Raw genomic sequence first — 8,968 nt, 5'->3', positions numbered from 1 at the left:
CACTCAGAATACTGGTACTGCCATCCATTAGTTTTGGAGCCTTAAGGTGACTTTTTTGATTTAGAGTTTCTACACTCAGCTGGATGGTTGAAAATGATATACAGCAAGAAATGGAGGAAAATGTGCATCACTGTCACAACCTTCACTAAAGAGGAGTGCATTCACCTGCCACCTACCATCTTTTAAATAACTTAAAAAAGAAGCTAATCGTTTCTAATGAAGCAAAGAGGTGACCAACAGTGAATGAGTCACTCCTCTGTAGGGCGCAGATATTGTGTGGACCCGACATTTTTGAGACCACTGTCTTTTTAAAAATAACATTTGAACACAAAGCAAAGCACATTATGGAGGCCAATCGAGGTCGACATCCTGGCAAAGCGAGGCGCTGGTTTACAATTAGGACTAGTAAATGAAAATTAGAATTAAGACACAAGTTCAAGAAAAGGTAGGAGTCATAAACTGCTTAGGAGGGAGTTGTCTGGCAATGTTGGCTGTGCTATACTGGTGGTTCACTTTAAAGGTGCAGTGTCAAATTTAATTTTGGCAACTTTGTATTCACTCAGAAACCGCATCTCCAACAGATTCTACCCATTCACTGTGAAGTCGCGTAATCCAGTTCAGGGACATAAGGGCTGGCACTTGTTGTAGTTACACTTTATACAAAGCAGAGGAATCAACCCGGGCACACACATCCATACACACTCACAATTTAGACTTGCCACTTGACTCAACAGAAACATTTTTGGGATGTAAGAGGAAATCCCATACAAACATGGGGATAACATCCAAAACCCATATAGACATTAGGATAGAACTCAGGAGCTGATCAGTGTGCCTATGTAACTAGAAACATAAGAACAATTTTGATGAGAACAGTTCAAGATAAAACATCAATCCCAAGTTAACTTACTGTTGCCAAACTGACACTATTTACTTCATATTTGGTAACTCATTGTAAATATGGTTATTCATGGGCACAAATGCACCAAATCTTTCTTACTTGTTCTGTAAAATTTCCCCCTAACCATCTGTGCACTTGTATTCTTTTTAAAGAGTTCACTTTATCTTAAGAGCTGGTTTCCACCCTACTTATTTCCCTTCATAATTCTGAACACCTCTATCCCATCACCATTTTAAACTGAAAAGATTCAACTACTCCAGTCTTGCTCCATAGTTCTTTTTTCCAGCAATCAGTCAAGTCACTCTTTTTCAGACTTTACTGATGTATCTTTGTGTAATATAGAGACGAAAACCGCATACCTATTCCAGACGCGGTTTCTCATGGGGCATCATACATTACTTCATGATTTATAACGTTGTTGTTAATTGTAATTAAAAGTGGGCAAGTTTAGAATTGCGCTACTCATTTTTTTAATCAAAAAAAAAAACACAGAATAACACAGCAGTGTAACTATAAGTGTGTGTCGCTACAGGGTAGACAATAAAGAATCAAGTGAGAACCCCGGCACAAATTCTCAAACTGTGCAGGAATGTCCAGTCGTGTACTGTATGTGCGTGTGTGTCAGGAACATGTGAAGGTCGTTTGCTCAAAAGATTAATATTTTACGTGTGTATTAGTTTTATGTTCTTTTTGTTGACTCTTTGTTTTGCCATTTTGTGGGCTCTTTTCTGCGGACTCCAGAGTATTGTTGCTAGTCACATAGTTCTTGACCTTTGATGTCATCATGCTGTCCCTATAAAAGATGGCAGCATGCTTCATGAGATGTCCAAACTTATAAAAGAAAGACCCTTGCTAAACAAAAGAGTTACAAATTAAAAGTTGATTTAGGGATTTTTCAACTTGTTTTTATTTCTTGACTTTGGTTTTATTATTGTTTGAAGTTTGGATCATTTGATATTTCTGACTCTTGTTGCTGAATCTCACTAGTTAAGACTACTCAAGTAAGCTAGTTTGCAGTTCTGCCACTTTGACTTTAATTCATAACTCTGTGGGGTCCCCGATACTAGCTAAGAAGGAGGGTGGTCTTGCATCAAGTGCGGCTGGGTGAAAACAAAGACAAGCTGCTCATCAGCTCCCGGACTTATTCCAGAAGTGCAGGGTGGTTTAAGTTAGGAAGAAAGAACAAAGGAGCTAATCTTTCAGCTTGAACAAAAAGGGAATATTTAAAAACTAGCTGGCCTAGTCCACTATTGGTCTAGTGCTTAAATCTAAGTGTAGAAGTGACCTCTAACTGAAATAAATTAACCATTGTGGACTTGACCCGGACACAGAAAGGCGGACATTTTGTTTGTCACCACCACACGTTTTATTATTTACAATATTTACAGATATGGTCACTCAGACTCAGTCCAAAATCAGTGCACAAACCGCAACACAGTCCTGGCCACAAATGCCACTTCTTCGGGCCGCCTCTACTCTCCTCTCTTGCCTTGTCCTCCTTCCACACGACTCTAGCCCTGAATGAAGGGAGGTGGCCACTTTTATAACAGCCCTGGATGAGCTCCAGGTGTTCCGAACACTCCCCCGTTGGCCACGCCCCAGCGTGGCGGAAGTGCTGGCAGCTCTCCGGGTGTCCTCCTAAATCTTCCCCCCAGCACTTCCGGTTGTGGCGGAAGTGCTGAGGTAACAGGTCCCCAAGGCATTGGGGCGCCTCCTGGCGGTGACCACGGGCCACTACAGGGTGGGGCTTCCATGCCCTCAACCCGTGACCCCCAAAGCAACCAGGAAGGCAGTCCCCACGTGATCCAGGGTGGGCGCAGACCCACATCCGATCCCTCATGGCATCCTGGCCGGGTCGTGGCCCCTGGCATCCCTGACAACATGTATACCTGCAGTACTTTATCCATGGTGTCACTAGTGACATGCTGACTCAGGGCTGCCATTTCCAAGGCATATGTTGCATGTACTAATAAAATTCATTGCACTTTTCATTCCAACCATTGTCACATACAACAAACACTATAACCTAAAAACTGAAAGTATAAATAGAAGAAAATTATAGGAAATAAAAAGGCTAATGCAGGAATTACTAATCCCATTGTAGCCCAAGGACTGTCACCCAGGGAAGCCGCTGATTTGACTACATCCTGAGAGGTCAGAGGTCAGCATATTATTAGCTGTTAATGGAATCTTTTATTTATTCACATTACTTGTTACTGCTCTCATTTTGCTGCACTAATAAGGGCAGATCACCAGAATGTTTGATGAACTTAAACAAGATAAAATCTCCCTCTATCATTCGTTTTTATTTCCTATGTTTTTTATTAAAATTTTCCTTTATTGGATTATAATTTTCACTTTGCTTGTTAAGTTTATTGTACATTGAAATTCATACTTGCATGGCTCCTTAGACACTGTAGTGCAGTGGTAGCACTGCTGCCTTGCAGTAAGGAGACCCGGGTTCACGTCCCATGTTCTTCCTGTGTCTATGTGGGTTTTCTCCATGTGCTCTGTTTTTGTCTAACTGTCCAAAGACATGTGGGTTAGGTTAACTAGTGATGCCAAACTGGCCCTAGTGTGTGCGTATATGTTTGCTCTGCAATGGATGGCGCACAGTCCAGGGTTTGCAATGCACCATGTGTTGGAATGAATAATGTAATGCATTTCATTACTATGTGTGTTACAAAGTAGACTCCAATAGATGCCACATCTAAAACTTTAATGATGAATATACCCAGACGTATATTCAGTATCAACTTATATCATACTAGATATCTTACCTGTCGCCGACAGATAATAGAATAAGTAAATAAAAAATATTTCTCTTTTGTCCTATGTGTACCTTCATCTCCTTTCCCCTGTATTCACTTGTACTCAATTTCTCCAGCCTGTTCCCGTAAAGCCTGATTTCAAGGCACTTTTCTTGCTTTCTGTCCGGTTTTATACTTGCCTTCTTTAAAAGCAATTTCTTTATGCATGCCTCATGCTCCTTTACTCCTCTTCATGTGTCTCACACTCGCACTTTCTCTTTCGTCACATTTCTAAAGCCAAACTGAGCAATCAGATTACTCAGACAGACTGGACACACAGACCTTAGCGCTTTATTATATAATAGATAGATATGAAGTTCAATAAGAGCATTAGGGGACAAAATGGAAGCTGATGAAGGGCAACTCTGGTGTAAAAAAATCAGTGAGACTGTCATCATTAAACCGAGATAGAAGAAAAGGCCCTGGTGAATGTTGTGCCTGTGCAAGTAAATCTACACATCCATTCGTTTTCAAATCTGTATAGTCCAATTTAGAATTCTGGGGGTCAGAGCCTACCCTGGCAGCTTTGGGCACAAGACAGAAACTACATTCATACACTCACCAAGGTCTAATTAACACATAAGAAAAAAAAATTCACACTCATATAGACAATGGGGCAAAAATTCTCAGCGGCCCTTTTAAACCCCATTCTGTTTGATAAGGGGCATCTAAGCAAAGACAAGCATAAAACGTTACATTCTCAAATCCATTTATTCCAATCTGAGGTCACAGGCGATGGAGCCTATCCTGTGAGTACTCTGTGCAAGACAGGAACCAAGCCTGAGGAGGCTGCCAGTCCATCACAGGACCTTTTTATGTATACATCCATTAAGCCAATTTAGAATCACCATCGAACTAACACCCATGTAAGGAAAACTCACACAGACAGCAAACACTGAAAATAAATGTTTAACCTGGATAATGAAAGCTGCTAGAACATCTAATGGCTCCTGTGCTTTCAAGGTGTTTGTCCTAATTAATGACTCACTGACTCCATTTTTAAATTGCTAGTTTCTATACAAATTAGGAAGACTTAAGGCAGCCTCCCTGCTTCTACTATACTGTCTGCTTACATTGGCCATTTCACAAAATGCCTCCCCTGTCCTGACAGAAGACTGGTAACTTTTTTGTTTCACATTTATCTCCAGGAAACAGAGTCTTACAATACCTGATCTGTAACCTCATCAGTGGGCTTAGCTTTTCCTGCCCCACCTTCCTCCTCCGGCTTCTGATCTGTGATTCTTTCTAAATGAGCTTCACTGACAACAGATGGAGATCCTAAGATGAAAGTTCACTCTTGCTTTTCCTGTCTGTGCCATTTCTGCTATTCTTAACTTTTTTTTTTCCTCCCTTTTGTAAACCGCACACGGCTCTTCTTCCAACAGGAAATTCCCCTCATTCCAGTTCAGCTCCTCAAACACTGAATTCAGGAAATGCTTCATCTGAATGTGGCTATAATCCATTTTTTAACACTTGTGCCTATTTGATATTGGCAAATGGAATACAACACTTTCAATGTAATATTTGCCAATAAAAGAAAACATAAGACAAAAGAAAGTAAGTATGTGAGGGCAATCCTCTATCAAATGGGGCTTCAGCCCAGGTCTTTTACATTAATTTTCAATAAAGTGTGCAACTCAACCGACACTGAAAGTCACAGATGAACAAACTTTGGTAACACTTGAGGTTAAGTATCCATTATAATCAGCTATTAAGAGTCTGCATGCTACAAACCCATCTACACACTTCAGCGTGATATACTTAAAGTACAGTGTGATCCACTTTAGAAGAGGGGCTACCTTGGGGTGTCTGATTGTCAACTACTACTGTGTCACCTGAAGAAATGCACTGCTTAGTTTTAATAAAGAGCAAACACAGGGATGCAAATGGGAAGTGGAGAAACACTTTAAAATAAATGCAAATTTACATCAGGGGTCAGCACTCAGCCCATCTTTTTATATTGCTGATGGAAGTATTGAACAAAAACATCAGAAAAGAGGAGTTCACAGTAAAAAATAATGTTAAAGATACTGGCAGCTGGGTTGCCAGAATTTTAGAGTAAAAAAGAAGGTGACAATATTTTTAGGTCTACGGTACACTTTTGAAAAAAAACTTAAATTTATGGTTAAATACTGGCAGCTGGGTTGCCAGAATTTTACTGTAACAAATAAGGTGATAATATTTCTAGGTCTACAGTATAAATTTGTAGTAAGAACTGTTTTTTCTTTGCAACACATGCTAATAAAAGGGAATGCTTAACCATACCCAGAAAATCATGTGGTGCAATAAATATGCCAATCAATAAACCATTAGAAAGTATTGTCAGGGTTAAACCCCCATGCACAGCTTACGTCAATAAAGTAACAACAACCAATAGCAAACATTTTTTTTTTTTTTGAAAAAATATACTTTATTTACATATATGTTTGGGTGATATATATAAAACACAATCATGTAGTCTTACAATCAGTAACTATCTATTAATTCAAAGTAGGAATGACTGTATTCAGCTATAGTCTAATACAGTCTTCCACTATCCCTTACCTACTATACCTTATTTTACATATACATAGGTGATATATATGAAAAAAACACAATTCTTTACAATCTTAAAAAGCCATAATAACATTTGGTTATTCTCTACATTCAATACAGCGTTTCACATTGTATTACTATTTACAAGTTATTGCAGTCTCGACTTGTTCCCCGTCCCTGAAGGCTTGTCTTCAAAGAGGGGCCTTTGCTGAAGGCTGCAGTAAAACGATGGTTACATTAATAAACCTCTTGGAGAGAGAGGTGGCTTTGCAAATCCTCAGTTCTTCAAAGAGTCCAGGATAGAATAGTCTCTGAGGAGGCTGTGGATGTATCTGCAGCAGTCCTGGATTGTCATCCTTTCCCTCCTGAGGACAAGGTGGTTCCTGGCGACCCATAGAGCGTCCTTCACGCAGCACTTGAGACACCATGCCTCCTCGGTGGCTTCCAGTGAGTGGGTACCCGGGAAAAGTCCATAGAGCACTGAATGGTGCGAGAGATTGTCTCTGGGTACGGACTCTTCCAATTCTTCTTCCAGGGTGTCAAAGAGTGACTGTGCCACTGGCACCAATAGCAAACATATACCACTTAGTTAAACAAATTGAAAAGAATTCAACGTTAAAAAGCTATGGCACATTGTCTGGTGGGGAAGTAAAGTTTACTTTTGTGGTGTATGGTGTCCTACAGGTGTGGCAGCTTATCGAATACAACCCACCATATAACAGCTTCCATAACCTCAAAAAACCTTCAGCACGCAAAGAAAAAGAAGTTTGTTAACTTAGTTGAAGTTTTTTCCCCTACTATTCAAAGGTATGCGGTTGACCAGGAACAATATGGTAAAAGAGGGCGTGTCCTTATGCAAATATCGTAACTTCGGTTTTACTGAAACAGCACTTTACCGTCTTATATTTTACGGTTGTTTACCTTCGCTATTTAACAGTTTTACACTGTAAAATGAACAGATTTTTTCAGTGTAATTGTAATGCATCAGTAAACGGTATTTAGCATATTTTGAAGGTAGAAAAATATCAATTTTACAGAACTTGGCTGTAAAAAATAATGAAATATATTGTTTAAGATATACAGCTAATTTTCAGTAGAACATAAGGTAACTTTTCTTTTTTTCAGAAAAGGTCTTTTACTTTCACCATTTACCATTAAATTTACTGACATTTTTTACAGTGTGGGCATTACTTTGTTGAAGATCCAGCTATAGTAGCAGTTTCAGAAAGTAAATGGAATTTTGAAGACACCCTAAAAACAAACAAATGAAAAGTAAATGCAGGAAAGACAGAAATGAAGGTGTACTGTAAAACATGAAATATAACAAGAGCCATAGACAGAAGAAATATATTCAGCAAAAAAAGAAACGCCCCTTTTTCAGGACTGTGTATTTCAACAATAATGTTTTAAAAATCCAAATAACTTTACAGATCTTCATTGTAAAGGGTTTAAACAATGTTTTCCATGCATGTTCAATTAACCATAATCAATTAATTAACATGTACCTGTGGAATGGTCGTTAAGACCTTAACAGCTTACAGAAAGTAGGCATTTAAGGTCACAGTTCTAAAAACGCAGGACACTAAAGAGACTTGTCTACCGACTGTGAAAAACACCCAAAGAAAGATGCCCAGGGTCCCTGCTCATCTGCGTGAATGTGCATTAGGCATGCTGCAGGGAGGCATGAGGACTGCGGATGTGGCTAGGGCAATAAATTGCCATGTCCGCACTGTGAGACACCTAAGACAGCGCTACAGGGAGACAGGAAGGACAGCTGATCATCCTCGCAGTGGAAGAGCCCAGATCTCAATCCCATTGAGCACGTCTGGGACCTGTTGGATCGCAGGGTGAGGGCTAGGGCCATTCCCCCCAGAAATGTCCAGGAACTTGCAGGTGCCTTGGTGGAAAAAGTGGGGTAACATCTCACAGCAAGAACTGACAAATCTGGTCCAGTCCATGAGGAGGAGATGCACTGCAGTACTTCAAGCAGCTGGTGGCCACACCAGATACTGACTGGTACTTTTGAATTTTAGCCTCCCTTCATTCAGGGACACATTGTGAAACATTTTTAGTTTATGTCTTATGGTGTTGACTCTTTTAGTGTTCATACAAATATTTACACATTAAGTTTACTGAAAGTAAAAACAGTTGAAAGTCAGAGGACGTTTCTTTTTTTGCTGAGTATATATAGCTAAAACAAGTGAATCAATTCAAATATCCAGGCTCAGTGTTTAAGGCAAAAAGGTGTTATAAAACAGCAACAGGAGACAGAGAAAGACCAGGATGGGTGGAAAGAAGTGGCAGGAATTATAAATGATCAAAGATTGACAATAAAATTGGAGCATAAGTTGCATAAGGTGGTAGAGGGCCTGGTATGGCTGTATATGTGTGAAACTTGGGCCTTCACAAAAGAGGGCCTGTTCATCACAACAAAAAGGTGCTGGCTGCTCTGAGTCTGTTAATGAGAAAGAACAACAAATGATGAAGTCCACAAAGTGGCAGGGATCAGATGTATTGCGAAAGAAGTCAAGGAAGGCAGGATGAGGTGGTTTGCACACACGAGTATGATTGTCCAGCCACCACAACCCACTACCATTACAAGCAATAGTAACTCATGACCCACCAGCAAAGCGGCTGAGAAAAAACACCGTAACAAACATATTAAGACTTGCAAAGTAGCAATGACAAGCCGTTAGAATTGGGGGCTAATCTTAGTCATTTA

This window comes from Polypterus senegalus, chromosome 6 (genome assembly GCF_016835505.1).
Source record: "Polypterus senegalus isolate Bchr_013 chromosome 6, ASM1683550v1, whole genome shotgun sequence".
Classification (NCBI taxonomy): Eukaryota; Metazoa; Chordata; class Cladistia; order Polypteriformes; family Polypteridae; genus Polypterus; species Polypterus senegalus.
The sequence above is the reverse complement of the archived record's forward strand: the minus strand, read 5'-3'. Positions refer to the sequence as shown.